Genomic DNA, 16,468 nt, shown 5'->3' on the forward strand with positions numbered 1-16,468 from the left:
TTCCTACTTCACAGAGTTGAGGATTAACTAAGTAAACCCTTGACACGTGATCAGCAATAAAAGGGAGTTATCAGTACTACTATTCTGGCACTCCCACCAGCAAAAGGCTGTCGGTATTTCCGAAGCTTTGGTCTCCGTGACTTCCCAAACCAACCGATATTTAAACCCTTTTCAGCTGTCTTCTGGGAGTGTAAACAGCAAGTGAAACTGCCTGCTCGCGATCCACCAAACCGGGTATAGACTGCCGCGAGGATACTCCATGGCACTTGAAGTCAAGACTAGGTAAATGCTTTAAAACAAGACCTCAGGGGATTAGGAGTGCAAAACCCGTGCCGCGTGACGACCACTGGCGGGACTCAGCCACACGCTGAGAGGCAGGTTCCCTTCCCGCGACGCATGGACTCCAAATGCCACTGCCGGCCTCGACATCCTGCACATGTCTAACTGCACTGAGGGAGGAGGGCGGGCGGACCAGCCAGCGGAGTACCGGGCGGAACGCGGAATTTCACTGAAAGTGGGCGAATAAGACGCGGAAGGCTGGATGCGAGAGGGCGGAGCAGAAAGCGGAAGAATTGAAATCAGCTGACCGGGTCTTGTGACAGCCTGGGCGGGGGCGACGCAGGCGTATTGGAATGCGGTCGTTCAAAGCCTGTGCGAAGATGGCGGCCTCCAGAGCGAGCTTCTGAGAGGCAGAGGGAGGAGGCGGAGTGGGTGGGGAGGCAGCGCCGCCGCGGCATCAGGACCCCGCGGGAGCGGAGCTACAGGGCCCCCGCGGGGGAAAGGGGAAGTGGCGAGGGGGAGGAGGCCGGAGGGCGCCTCATCCCACTCTGGACGTTGAGCCGGCGGCGGGAGGAGCTCGGGCTGGAGCCTCTTCAGCCTCCCGCGAAGGTAAATCACTACGGGCACCGGACTCTGGAGCTCTGCTTTACCCCCTCGCCACGCCGCGGGGACTTGGGGGACCAACAGCGTGGAGAAGGAGGGGTGGTGTCTGGGCCGCAACTTCCTTCAGTTAAGGAAAGCAGATTACCCTCCCCCCAGACTGCTGGTCTGGTTCTTGTCCTCCTACCCCGCCCGCCCCCCGCGGTTCTGAGTGACAGTCGCCCAGGGCCCTGCCTTGTTCAGCCCCACCCCTCTTTTCGCCTCGTTTTCTCGTTTTCTACCCACCACGGCCCCCCACTCCACTCTGCACATCCTTACCCCACACAACCCTTATTCCTCTCTGGGCTCCGCCCTCGGGATTCCCTTCCAGCTTCCTAGTCTGAGCACTCTTCCCGCTGGAGGCCGGGAACTCTTGTTTCCTTGGGAGGGCGACCCTCCTTCCTCCCACGCCCTGCATAGACTTTATTTGCTTAGCTTTGTTTCGTTTTGTTAGGAACTGGGGAGCACCCGCGTGGTTTCTTCTCCAGTCCCTCGTTTATCCAAAATGAAGTTTTCGTCCACAGCTTCTCCTTTTTGCAAGGTAGCTTATTCACAGGGACCTGCTGTGATTTTGCCTCTGAATGCGGCCTTTGGAGTGGATGAAATAGGACTTAGACGCTCAGTGAAGAGGCTGTGAAACGCGGATTTGACTTAGTGCACTTACGAAGAGTGTATTCCCTTAAATTGTCTCCTTACTGTAGGATGTTAAGTTAACCACTCTTGTCTTGAGATTGTTACCTTTATCATTTGCTTAGGGGAGAAAATGAGATATCTTCCCCAGATGTGGCGATGGTTTCCTGAAGTAATGATTTCTCAGTTCCCCTCTCTGCTTTTCCCTTTGACCCGACCTTGATTTCTGTCAGGGCCTCTACCTGATGCTGTTGCCTCACTGTGAAGGACTTTCTACTGTAGGGTTATTTTGAGCGTCTTGGAATATAGTGTCTTGGGTAAAAAGTTAAATTTCAGAATATTTCTTCAGGACCTGTCCCGAGGATTGTCTTACTGTGTTTTCTTTCTTGCTTGATGGACTTGGTAGATTTCTAGGTTTGGAAGTACTGTCTGCAGAGTTTAAGGAAATTACTCACGGTCGTCAGGTTTTGTAGTTATGTTACCAGTACTCTGTGAGTTTATGGGAATATGAAACAGAACTTGCCTTTAAAAAAAAAAAAAAAAAGGAAACCTAGAAAATTATTTGTCAGTAATTGGGTATCCCCAAAAGACTTGATTTCACTATTCTTTAGAAAGTGCTTTATTGTTTGACTTAATTTAGCATATAACATAAGATCGTGTTAACATTTTAAATGTAATATGAAACAGTTTAAGCAGCTATATCTCAAACTTGGCTTTTGCGATTAATATCACAGTGGAACATAAGTCCATCCTTGTTTAGAAATATTACATTATACTCCTTGTTTGAAAACAGGAAGTAGAACATATTAAGGGAGGAAAAGAGGAGTCAGAAGGTTAAGAGATAGGAATGTAAAGCTGTAGTCCAGTTCATGGAAAATACCACAATTTGTATTCCTCTGGGAGGTAATGGATATTCCTGTTTTTCTAAAGTGGCAGTAGTAAATAGTCTAAAATATATGAATGGTATGAGAGGGAAAGTTATGGAATTATGGAAAGCATAAATTCTTATTTGTAAGAATTAACTTTATCCACAAATAAATGGAAGCTGGTTGCTTAGGTGGACCGAAACAATACTGGCTATATTACTGAATTTGTAAAAAGGTTGGTAGTGGAGTCAGGTTCTTGGTAGCTGTTAAATTCCGGGTAAAATAAAATGTTTTAACTAATTTGGCTCCATTCCTCAACCAGTTCTATTTACACAGGTGAATTTGAGGTTTGCTTCGCACATACCTTTCCCCTTTTTCTCCGATTGAAATACTTAAAATTGGTAAAATAGAAGCAAGGCTAAGCAGATAAACTAGCAAAAATTTTGTTGCTACTAATACTGTAGTTTTACGCCTAAATGTTAACTGTAATACTTATTAGTGGTTAAAGGGGAGTTGTTTTGAAAGAGATCCTTTAAGTCAGTGTATCTCAACTTTATCAAACCCAGTAAAGGCCAACTTTTTATTTCAAATAATTAGTAACAGCCCCTTTACTATCCTGAAATAGTAGTTTATAAATAATATAACCACTTTCTGGCTTTGGCCCTGGGACAAAAAGCAGCTTTGCTTCCACTGTTAGAACAAAAAAGAATTGGACTAACTTCAAATTCATGACTTTTTTTTTTTTTTGAAACCTATTAAAAAGCTGAGGCCACAGAGCAAACCACTGGCCCAGAGTTTAAGGAAAGAGTATGTATGAACTCACATTCACCTTCAGTAGACACAGCTGGACACTGTTAAGAAGCGTTCAGCTAGCATAGCTGACAAGAAGAGGAAGCCTGGGTGCACCTTCTTCCAATCTCTTTACCTACAAACCTCACTGGGTACTCCTAGAAAAGACTGGGTTGAGATCTGGGGAGTGTCTGCTGTGGTGCTGACCTAAAGGAGGAGAAGAGCAGCAGAACTTTCTGGAGGGGCAAGAAAACTGTGCTCTTTGAGTCTTCCCCTCTGTCTCTTCTATGGAACAAAAGCCTTAATCTGCGAAGGGAAGGGCATCTCTGCTAGCAGGCCCTGTTGGTGAGCATTCATTGAGCTGGGGGAAGACAAAAGTAGGGGAAAAGAATCTTCTCTTGGGGGAGGGGCACTGAGCCCAAAACTGCAGCCTGGGGAAACAGGAAGATCACACCCCTGTGATCCAGAGACACAGTGTATGTCTAAGAGTAAACCTTAATCAGAACAACAGAGACTGTACCCCCAACTCATTGCCATCAAGCTAAGAAGCTGTGAATAATAAGCAACTGCAAAATACTGCAAGGTAAAGAACAAGATTATGCAAAGAGGCTCAGGGCAAAGAATCAAATAGACATTGCTTTAGTAAACCACCCCCCACCATAAGCACAAGCTATTCTTTAGATATTCGAAGGCTGTGGTACACTGAGGATAACTGTAGCAACAGCAAAATCATAAACCCAGCCCAACTCCTAACACCCAGCACTAAAGACCTAGCAAAGAAAAGGTGTGCCCATTTCCTGTCACAAAAATTATTTACCTCTATCTCTACTGTCTTATATATGTCCAGCTTTCAACAAAAAATTACAAGTCATACAAAAGGCAAAAAAAATTCCCAAGAGAAAGAGTAATCATCAGAAATACTCTTTGATTAATACAAATGCTACTATCTGGTAAGGAATTTAAAATGACTATAATTAATATGTTAAAGGTATGAACGAAAAGTGGACAACGTACAAGATCAGGTGCGTAATTTCAGCTGAGAGACAGAAACTATAAGAAAGAATCAAAAGGAAATGTTAGAAGTTTCATTACATAGTAAAGAGCTGCAGAATGCCTTTGGGCTCATCACATAGATTTGACACAACCAGGGAAAGAATCAGTGAACTTGTAGATGTCAGAAATTATCCAACTGAAACACAAAAAAGAGTTCAAAAAAAGAGCAAGATCTTGGGGATAATATCAAACATTTATTATAAATATATGCGTAGTTGGAATCTCAGAAGAGAACAGAGCAGAAGAAATATTGAAATATTTGAGGAAATAATAGAAAATTTCCCCAAATTAATATCAGACATTAAACCACAGGTGCAAGAAGCTTAGAGAACACCAAGCAGGATAAATACCTGCCCCTTAAAAAACCCACACAAAACACACCTAGACATAGCAAATTCAAGCTGATGTAAACAAAGGACAAAGAAACTCTTGAGAGTAGCCAAAGAGAAGCATTACAGAGGAACAAAGGTAAGAGTTAACAGCGGAGAAACCATGCAAGCAAGAAGACAGCTGAGTGACAACTTTAAAGTACTGAAAGAAAAAATAGTATCTATATTTTGTCTTCTTTTTTTTATATTTCTTATATAAAAAATGAAGACAAAATATAGATACTCTGAAAAGCCATGAGAATTCAAAGTATAATTTCTCAGTTTATATGATATATTCATTCCTGGAAAATTATGTGCATATTAAACTGCAAAACATACTTTGTGATTTGTATTTTAACATAAAACTAAATTCTGGGGTTAATTATAAATAGGCTTTTATCTATGTGAATGACCACTTGGATATTTGAAAGTCACTTGAGGACAATTCTTCAATCTATGGGACTGTCTTATACATTAAGGGTAATCTAGCCCCATCCACTAAATCCTAGTAGTGTTTCTAATCATAGTGTCTCAAGGATCAGCGTTTCCACCCCACCTCCACCCCCACAACCATTACTTTAATTCAGAGTTTTAATCAGTGTTTTCAGCACGTTTTTCTGCTTCAGCAGTGTTCACACATGCTTAGCACATGACAGTCGGTAGCGTCTCTTGTCATATGGTGTGATTCTTAGTTCTGGGAACTCCTTTGAGAATCACTGATTTAGGGGATATCTTTGTAGCAAGTAACTTAAACCAACATGGTTGTGATCATTTTTGCAAACTTAAGACACAGTTACCTGTGCAAAGTTACATTTAAGTATGGTTCAGTCGATAAAACCGAGCATAATTTGCTGGTAGTTCTTTTAAGATGCTCTTAAGTTTATTCAGCAGCCTACATATTTGAGTTTTACTTGTACTTTTATGGACTACTTAAGAGGAAGAGTGATCTCTAAAATAAAGTCTGAAATCAGTAGGGTGTTTATAGTTTCAGAACTTAAGTTGCCCTTAGAAGTAGGCCACACTGCTTAAGCAGTGTTCACATATTTAGCACATGCCCATTGGTAATATCTTTTTTGCAGCTGATCAATAAGAATTTGACCTTTTGATGAACAAATTGAAAACAAAATCCCTAAAGCAATCTAAATTATTTTAATGTTCTGATTTTGCCAAGTATAGTTGCAAAACATAATGGAAGGATTGATAAGGTTATGATTGTAGGAGACTTTCTCTAATGTGAAATAAATTCTATACTAATTATATTAAAATTTAAATTCTTTTACTAATGCTGTGGGGTTTCTCTCTCCCTCAGACTTGTACAGAATGTATTTTGGATGTTTATCAAATCTTAGAGTAGATATGCCATTTCTCTCCCCAAACTAATAGGACTGGGTTTAATTTTAAAAGTAGAATTTTCCTTTTTTTTTTTTTTTTAAGATAACTGGTAGATTTGGGAGTGTTCTGTAAACTGTGAAGCACTATGGCAGAGTTAGGAATAATAGGGATTTTTCGGAAAGAGCCAAACTAGAAGCCTACGTGTTGCTATTTTGTATTGGGTGAAAGAAAGGGAAACTGCAGCCACTTAAACTCTTTGTCTTTTTTTTTTTTTTTTGCGGTACGCGGGCCTCCCACTGTTGTGGCCTCTCCCGTTGTGGAGCACAGGCTCCAGACGCACAGGCTCAGCGGCCATGGCTCACGGGCCCAGCTGCTCTGCGGCATGTGGGATCCTCCTGGACCGGGGCACGAACCCATGTCCCCTGCATCGGCAGGCGGACTCCCAACCACCACGCCACCAGGGAAGCCCCACTCTTTGTCTTTTACTAGTATAAAGAGCACAGGGTTTGGGTATTAAGATGCTTACTGTAAAACTTTCTTCAAGTTATATTTGTTATATGCTTAGGAAATTTAGTCCCCCATTATGCGTTTACTATATTGTTAAGAAAAACAAGTTAAAACGTGGCATTTTTTACCATTAGGGTCTATTTAGCATATTAGAGCAAGATTATTAAGTGCCTGTTGGTGAGCTGAAGAACAGTTTATTGAACTAGTACATTTTGTTCTTGCATAAACCAAGTTAGCTTCAAAGATAAAATGAAATAGAAAGTGTGTCTAGAAAGTTTTAAGAATGTGTGCAAACTAAAAATGTGTAAGTGATCAGTACCACTGAGTTCACAGAATTGCTTAAGTGAACACATTTCTTAGTTGGTTTTTTGTTTTTCTCCAGGTGAATATTTTAAGGCATTTTTAAGTTTTGGAAAGGGAAGATTCATAACCATGCATCTTTCCTGGCAAAAACATTAATTTTTTTTTTTTTACAACAGATAGAGGTCTATTTTGTGAGAAATAAGAATTATTTCCTCAGATTGAATCTAAAATATGAAGAGATAGGTATCTTTTTCAATATCTGATTTACATTGAAGAGAAAAGGCCAGCAAAATTAACTGCTATGATATGTATGCTTGCTTCTCCCCACATTGAGATCATACTAAGTGTTTCATCAGATTTAGGGGTTGCTTTTGAATTTCTCTTGCCCTTTTTTTTTTTTTGCGGTACGCAGGCCTCTCACTGTTGTGGCCTGACGCGTTGCAGGGCACAGGCTCCGGACGCGCAGGCTCAGCAGCCATGGCTCACGGGCCCAGCCACTCCGCGGCATGTGGGATCTTCCCAGACCGGGGCACGAACCTGTGTCCCCTGCATCGGCAGGCGGACTCTCAACCACTGCGCCACCAGGGAAACCCCTCTGTTGCCCTTTTATTTCATGAATATATATTCAGTTTCTAATTGGAGAGGAATGGATTTTTTTTAAAGAGAATGAGGGGATCTTAGATTATTTTGCCCTATGGTGGCAGAAGTATTTGAAAGTTTATTTTAATGTGGCAGACAATTCAGAGGTTTCAATATTGTAACTTCTGGGCAATTATTTGGAGATGTGATTGTCAGCTGAAATTTGGTGTTACCACTGGCTTTCTTACCACATTTATTTCTGGAGTTATCGGGTTCTTCAGCAAGTTAAGAAAGCTAAGATAGGGTGTACTAAAACCTTACTTTGTGATCTATTTTGTAGTTGTTTAAAGATCCCTGTCTGGTGGGTGTCATACACATTACACATTACTGATTTGTTGTTTATTTAGAAGGAAATACTTTTGCCTATACTTGAGTTATATATTAAAACATGAAAATTAAAAATTAAAAAAGAGGGTTACGGTTCATATCAGTTTTCTTTCATACACAGCACATTCTAAGACAGTCTAGTTGTAGTTTTTTAATGTGGGTAAAAATTAATGTTCTGTTAACCATTTATATTTTTTACCTTTTATTTGAAACTGAACTAACCTAGTGATATAATTCACTTAGGTTTTGAATCCAGTTACAAATAAAACTAGGTCTTTAAGAAGCCAGTAATAAGGGATTCTCTCTTCCGTCATTACTAAGGATTAGCCTTTGCCTTAGCAATCGTTCTCCTTCCCCCTGCATTTTCAGTAGGATATAGATGTATGAGGAAGTATTAAGTTCATAAATTAGTTTCTATCATGTGAATGTCTACCATATTTTCAGGTGTAGTTTTACAATGTAGCAGAAAAACAGTGTTTCTTTTGTAGGAGAGTTTGGTCAGAAAATAAAGGCAAATGTAGTTTTCCCCCAATTTAAAAGTTTTCACCTATAGCCAAGTTGAAAGAAATTTACATTAGGCACCCATATATTCACCTCTAAGATTTTCACATTAATATCTTGCTATACTTGATTTATCACATCTTATCTATCTTTCTATTCACCTTATTTTTTTATGTATTTCAAGACAACCTCATGTTTTTAATTCATTATTTGAGAGCAGAGTTAATGATGAAAGAGTTCATTCTTTCATTTTATAGACTCAAGCCGGAAAGTTAGTATCTTATCTGCTCTCTGGAAGTTGTCATATTTGTGGAAAAATCATTTCCAGTTGGTCATGCAAAATGTATGCTTTGAAGGCAAGTAGCCTTGATTAAAGCCAATTCCTTCATTCATTCACTGTTGTATTATTTTTCTGAGCATACTCATTCATCCCTGGCTAAATAAGTGCTCTGTTTGAGTTTTTACTTAACACAAGCCATGCACATCATAGACTTAATTTTGCTATGTGTGCAAATTCTTTTGCTTATAGCCTGGCCGTAATCTGCTTGGGTGCTTGTGGAGTTGAGTCCCTTCATTCTGCTTTTTGTTCTTAGTGTCATTTTGATGTAGTCTTCTCTCATTGGACTCTCAAATCCTGCAATTTTTGGTCAAAATCATACCGTCCAAAAGATTGTTCTCATTTTATCCATAAATGATCCTAAATGGATTGTCAGTTTTGCTGCCAGTAATAAAGAATGTGAGAACGTTAAGTGTTGTTTGAAAGCATGAAGGAAGGGAGCTCATTGAAAAAGGTGAATCTAGCCAAAATGCCTGTTAACTTGAATTTGACTTTTTAACCCTTAGTACAGTTCTCTCAAAAGAACAAACTGAGAAGTTGCAGAAAAACTCTGTTGGTGGTGTAATATTAGGATATAGAATAAGAATAAGTAAAGCCAGCTTTAGAGTTTAAGTGAAGCAGAGTTACAGGGACTTCCCTGGTGGCGCAGTGGTTAAGAATCTGCCTGCCAATGCAGGGGACATGGGTTCGATCCCTGGTCTGGGTAGATCCCACATGCCGCGGAGCAGCTAAGCCCGTGTGCCACAACTACTGAGCCTGCACTCTAGAGGCCGCGAGTCACAACTACTGAAGCCTGCATGCCCTAGAGCCCGCGTGCTGCAACTACTGAGCCTGCACGCCTAGAGCCCGTGCTCTGCAACAAGAGAAGCCACCGCAGTGAGGAGCCTGCACACCACAAGGAAGAGTAGCCTCCGCTTGCCGCAACTAGAGAAAAGCCCCTGTGCAGCAATGAAGACCTAACGCAGCCTAAAATAAATAAAACTAAAAAAAAGTTAGAGATACTTTCAATGTGATTTAGTTACAAAGGGCACGTAAACTTGAGTTTTTCTCATCAAAAAGGTCTTTGAGAATTTGAAGTGGGACAGTCCTGCAGGGAAGGAGATGAAATTTAAGCGGTAATTAGTTTGAACAGATAAATTCTTGCTAATTTGACTAGCACCTTAGCGACTGGCAGGGTGGCAAATGCTGATGATACAGCTGCTACCAAGATCTCATCCAACAATTTTTGCACTTTTTTAGCTGGACAATTTGTCATTTTTTATCGAATATGCCTACAAATGGCTTATGCTATTATGCTTGATGCTAGAAATTCTGCAGATTTTTCATCACTATTAATGGGAATATGGTTGCTTATGAGTTTTTGCCTATAAGCAACAGTTCTAGAACCACTTTTAGAGCTTATTTAAGAACTATACAGAGGAGGTAATTGAATGGGGATTAAATTATTTTTATGGAGTTTTATGGAAACTTTTTTTCCAACAGTTTCATAAGCTGTAACTTATAGGCATCAAACATAAATTTTAAAACATGAGGTTGGTTTCAGGTAAAGAAGCATTTCTAAGAGCTGAAATTCCAAATGCCTAAGTGCGATATATTTTAAATGTAGTAAATAAGATTGACCTGCAAAATAATAGTATTTTGTAGGAATAAAGTTGAAATAAAGAGAAGCTTATAGTTAAGATGATTTTTTTAAATGTCATCTATCATGGTTATCTTGGCTTTTATATTTTTTCTTTTTAAAAACTTTAGGAAAGAAATTGTAAAGAATAAAATAATAATAATGATAATACCCTGATGTACTCCATCCAGTTTAAGAAATATGATATATTGGTATAGTTATTTTTGACTGAGCACATTAAAAACTATGAATACTGATTAAATCAATAGAACACTGTTTTTGAAGGTAGAAATTCTATGTGACACATGTTGGTGATATACATTGAATAGTACAAGGGCTGAAGTTAATAGATAAAAGACTTAGGATCAAGTAATTTAATAACGACTTTCCCTCCATAATGCCTTAAAAAGTACAGGGGCCTGTAGGTAATCTTGAAAATGAAATAATAATGCTCCAAAGAACTATTGCATATCTGGGGTAGTATATTTAATACTAATAATACTAATAATTATTATGATGGCTAACAAAAATATTAAGTATATTTTTGAGTGCTTATTCTGATCCAGACATCACACTAACTCCTTTATTCAAGTCATCTCACTTAGTCCTCACCATGGCCCTTTGATACAGGTACTGTCATCCCTATTTTATAGATAAACTATGATTCTGAGAAGATAGGAAACTTTTGTTCAAGGTCATGCAGCCAGTAAATGGAAGTTATCACTAGTCTGTCTTTGACCATAAGTAATATTTTTAAAACTCACCATTTTTATCTTGGTGATAGCTTATTAAAAGTACTTCAGCTGTATCTTACTAACACTAGCTTCTTGTGCTCATCATTAGTTAATGTTTAGTGTGTGCTTTAGCACCTCTAGTTATCTGTGCTACAGGGAGGTATTCCAAGTGGGTCTTCCCAGATTGAATTATCACTTGACCACAGCACTTGGGGGACCCCTAGACTTGCTTTTACTCATTTTCCAATGGTTCTCTTCAAGTTGTTCCAACTCTCACTTTAAATGATATATAGTCAAGCACAGAATATTCTTATTTTTTCTGCATTTTTCTGATATCTGTGCATTACCATTATCCACTAGTGAGTTATCTGTGTGTCTAGAAATATCCTCATGGTCTGAAAGAGTTAATGCAGTTTCCACGCCAATTACCTTCATTAGATGAAATGACTTTATCGCAAAGTGGTTGAGGTTTAATTGAGCATATAAAATAGATTTACCTGAAAATGGAGAGGTTAATATTACACCATTGGGAAGTAGGTCCCAACCTATCTCATTAATCTGGTTGTTTTAAAAGCTCATTGTTTGTTAGAATAGTATTTTTCTGTTGAATTCTCTTTAAAAATTATCCTGAAGCCACATATTGGTAGCAGATTTCTGTTGTCATGTATTTGTTTTGAACACTTTGTTTTTTTAAAAAACATGTAAGCTTATCTATAGATGGAAACATTTAAAATATTTATTTTTACATGGTAGAGTATTTCAGCATTGGCAACATCTTTATTGTTTTATTTCTTTTGCCCTGTGTTAAGTATGGTAATTTGTTTCACTGCTTGAAATTGTGAGTTTCAAAGTTTCCAGCAAGTACCTAATCATATTTCCAGGTGAAGATAATAATTGGAACTAGTTCTGAATTAATCTAGGAATGTGCTGTCAATGATAAGTCTGTAATTACATGGTCAGAATGAATTTATTTTGATTTTCTAAATTTGAAGGAAGGTATTATAGTTAAGCTTAAGTACATAGAATGTGGAGTTAAGCAGGTTGAGTTCAAAAGCCTGGCCCAATCACTTACCCGTTGTTGTGACCTTAGAGAAGTGGTTTAACTTCTCTAATTCTGTTTTCTTGTCAATAAAATGGGGATCATCATTCTTGTATCTTAGTGTTGTTATGGGGACAGTGAGATACATAAATGGGTGGTAAATGCCCGGTGTCTTCATTAACACATGATGAGTACTTAATAAAAGTTGCATAATTTCAGGACATATCATAATTTTTTGGTTAGGGTCACCTACCCTCCCCAATTTTAGGATAATCTTTACTGAGGATTCAGAATAGAAAAGCGTTATCCTAATTTCCATTTTGAGGCAGCGCAGGCACTAATATTAGCTTTGAATTATCCCATCATTTCTGGGGTTGACTTGGCTACTAGGTAAGTATTTCCTGCCTTCATTATCTCTTCAGTATATCCTTACCTAAATATAACATGGCTGAAGGTGAGCTTTTCAGGTAGAGGAGTGATTTTCTTCCATAAAGAGCACTTCCATTTTACTAGCCTTAGCCTTTTTTGGATTGTTGTCATTCAGGATTGGATGCAGAATAGCAATATCACTTGTTGCTTCCTAAAACATGAGAGTGTGTTCTGATTTTAGCCATAGGAACTTGTATTGATGTCCAGAGAATCCTTTAATCCTACATTATATTTTTCTGTTAGCATTGTAATCTGCATCAGGATTACAGTATTTTTTTTTTTCTGACAGGCCAGCTAGTGGTATACTTTTTAATTTTTTTAATTTTAATTTTTTGGGACTTCCTGGTGGCACAGTGGTTAAGAATCTGCCTGCCAGTGCAGGGGACATGGGTTCGATCCCTGGTTCAGGAAGATCCCACATGCCACGGAGCAACCAAGCCCATGTGCCACAACTACTGAACCTGAGCTGTAGAGCCTGCGAGCCACAACTACTGAAGCCCATGTGGCCTAGAGCCCGTGCGCTGCAGCTACTCAGCCCGCGTGCCTAGAGCCTGTGCTCCACAACAAGAGAAGCCACCACAATGAGAAGCCTGCGCACCAGAATGAAGAGTAGCTCCTGCTCTCCACAACTAGAGAAAGCCCATGTGCAGCAGCAAAGACCCAAGGCAGCCAAAAAAAAAAAAAATTTTAATTTTTTGAGGGTAGGAACACTTAACATGAGATCTACCCTCTTAACAGATTTTTAAGTGTACAATACATTATTGTTAACTATAGGCACAGTACTGTGCAGCAGACTCTAGAACTTACTCATCTTGCATAACTGAAACTTTATACCCGTTAATTAGCAACTCCCCATTTCCCCCTCACCCAGGTCCCTGGCAACCACCATTCTACCTTCTGCTTCTGTGAGTCGGACGGTTACAGATAGCTCGTGTCAGTGGAATGATGCAGTATTTGTCCTTCTGTGACTGGCTTATTTCAGTTAGCATAATGTCCTCAAGTTTCACTGGTGGTGTTGAATATTGCAGGGTGTCCTTTTTTAAGACTGAATAATATTTCATTGTGTGTGTATACCATATTTTCTTTATCCATTCATCTGTTGATGGACATTTAGGTTGTTTACACATCTTGGCTTTTATAAATAATGTTGCAATGAATATGGCCATGCTGTCTCTTAGTGGTCCTAATTTTAGTTCTTTTGGATAAATACTCAGAAGTTTGATTGCTGGATCATACGATAATTCTCTTTTTTTGGCCATGCATGCGGTTTGCGGAATCCTAGTTCCCTGACCGGGGATCAAACCCAGGCCCACGGCACTGAAAGCACTGAGTCCTAACCACTGGACCGCCAGGGAAGTCCCTAATCTGTTTTTTAAATTTCTGAGCAACTTCCATACTGTTTTCCATAGTGCACCATTTTACATTCCCATCAACAGTGTACAAGGGTTCTAGTTTCTGTACATCCTCACCAAAACTTGTTGTCTTTTATTTTTTTGATAATAGCCATCGAACAGGTGTGAGGCAGTATCTTGTAGTTTTGAGTTGCATCTCCGTGATAGTGACATTGAATATCTTTTCATATACCTGTTGGCCATATGTATGTCTTCTAGTAGTGTAATTTTATATTAATGTGTTTTATCTTCTCTCCCTTTATCCTAACCTTGGAACTCTCTGGAGTCTAGTGTTTTCATCACCCCCGAGTTCATAGGTCTCCAAAAAGTTGTAGATAAGCCTTCTTGATGTAAACTTTAATTCATTCCCCTCCTAAAAAATCCATTTGAGTTACATATTCCCCCAAACCAGTGATACTTATGAGATCATTCTTTAGGGTTTTTTTTTTTTAATTCTTAAATTTGCTTTGTTATTGTGAGATTCCCCCCGCCTTTGATTTATTAGGGATATTTACTCCTGGGTCATGCCATAAGTTTTCTGTGGCTGTCATTTTAAACTCTTACATCATTTTTTCTCTCACTTTCCTTTTAAAGTCCCTTGATAAGGTCAGCCAGTCTTCACTCAAACACATTTTCTTTCTTGTCAGTTTTCTCTAGATAGGCCTTTGGTTTAGTCAGTCATTCTCATGTAAGAAATTGTGGACTCGGAATCCAAACTCCACTCTTCAATGTCAGCCATTTACCTTTTCTGTCCTCCTTTTTCTTACATTTTTCCAATCTTAAGTTACAGTATGTAAGGGGAAAATATCATCTCTAGACTTATAGTTTTTCACTTTTTTGGCACCTTTTCAGACATCCAACCTAAGTTTCTTTTCAGCAATGTCGTTTACTACAAGTAATTCAGGAGGCAGGGATGATGTGTGCTGGGGTAGTAATTCTTGGTTGGCTGCCTGTGTCATTTCAGATACACAATCCAGAAAAACAAAACAGCACACCAAATGACAGGACTATATTTAGCTGTCTCCGTGCACACTAGTAGGAAGATGTCATTGACTGTTAAGAGATATTTCCTCTCTGGTAACAATAATGGTTTCTCTAAGCTTGCTGTTACTTGTGGTTCTCTTATTATTCCTCAGAGCATGAATTGATGTTTTTCCGGAAGGTTAGCCAAAACCTTATTTGGGAGTACCTGTTAGAATATCAAGTTTGAAGTGGCCATCAAAATTGCTCATAGGGTTGCTGAATTTCATTCATTCACTCAAATACTCATTGAGCACCTGTTTTGTGTCAGGTACTCTTGCAGGCTCTGGAGAGCCTAGAGAAAATGAGCATAACAGACAAAAATACCTCTCTGGATATTCTAGTAGGATTAGATAAATAATAAATAGACTAAATTGCACGTTAGACTCTGAAAGGTACCCTAGAGAAAATATGAGCAGGAGTTAAGATAGAGAGTGTAGAATGAGGAGGGTAATTACAATTTAAAACAAGATAGTTAGGCTAGGCCTCATTGTAAAGGTGACATTTGGACAGAGTTGAAGGAGCTGAAGGTGTTAGCCATGTAGATATCTAGGGGAAGAGCATTCTACAATACATAGTTTGCTGATAGAAGAACAAGAAGAATGAAGAAAGCAATGTCAAAATAGAGGTATCTTTAAAAATGCGTTTGCCTCTCAGATACATATCCAAGAGAAATGAAAACATTCACACAAAATGATTGTTCATAGCAGCATGATTGATAATAGCCAAAAAGTAGAAACAACACAAATGTCCATCAACTGATGATAAACAAACTGTGTTACATCTATACAATAGAAGGAAACTGATCCATGCCACAACATGGATAAACTTTGAAAATGTTACGCTAAGTGAAAGAAGCCAATCACAAAGACCACATATTGTATGATTCTATTTGTACGGGATTCCAAGATAGGCAAGTGTGTAGTGACAGGAAGTAGATTAGTGGATGCCAGGTGGTGGGAGTGAGGGGGATTGGGGAGTGGCTCCTAGCAGGGTTTCTTTTTGGGGTGATAAAAATACTGTGTTGGTTGTAGAACTCTGTGGACATGCTAAAAACCCATGAATTGTACACTTTTAAAAGGGTGAATTTTATAGTGTGTGAATTGTGCCTCAAAAAGCTGTTATAAAAATGTTTTTGGATGAAAATGGTTTTATTCTAATTATGAAAAGAATACTTGTTGACTAAAAAAAGTTTAGACATATAAAGATGTAAAGAAAGCTAAGTGAACCATACTTCTAACCATTCAGTTTGCATTATTGACCCTTTGGTATGTACCTTACAGTATTTTTTAGAGAGCATTTCCAATTATTAAGGGTAGGAAGCAATAGCCAAGTGACACAAGAAATAAATGACCATATTCATTTTTAACTTTTATTCAGTGTGAAGCAAATGATGCAGAATTTTCAAAATTTATCATCAGTCTTTCATTAGTAGCCAGTTTATGCAATTATTGTGTAAAATTAGCTAAATTGAAATTTTTTCATGAGATAAATGGATTCTGGATTTTTAACACCTCAAGGTTATAGTCAACAGACTAATCTTGAAATATTGCACATAACATGGTCCCTCTGCCTGTGGCTGTTAGGAAGTTCAACAATCTTCAGCTGTCCTATTTAACTAGAGAGTTCACTAACCAAACTGTAACAAACATTTCTGAACACTTAAT

At 38.8% G+C, this 16,468-nt stretch overlaps 1 protein-coding gene across 1 annotated transcript in view; it reads left to right on the forward strand.

Moving 5' to 3' along the window:
* Positions 1–679: 679 nt before the first annotated feature.
* DNAJC13 (DnaJ heat shock protein family (Hsp40) member C13) overlaps positions 680–16,468 on the forward strand; it is a 123,160-nt gene continuing 107,371 nt past the window's right edge. The window contains exon 1 of the mRNA XM_082624232.1: positions 680–888. The gene's annotated coding sequence lies outside the window, so the exon portion shown is untranslated. The remainder of the gene's footprint in view (positions 889–16,468) is intronic.

This window comes from Mesoplodon mirus (genome assembly GCF_964341445.2).
Source record: "Mesoplodon mirus genome assembly, chromosome: 6".
In the NCBI taxonomy this organism is placed as follows: Eukaryota; Metazoa; Chordata; class Mammalia; order Artiodactyla; family Ziphiidae; genus Mesoplodon; species Mesoplodon mirus.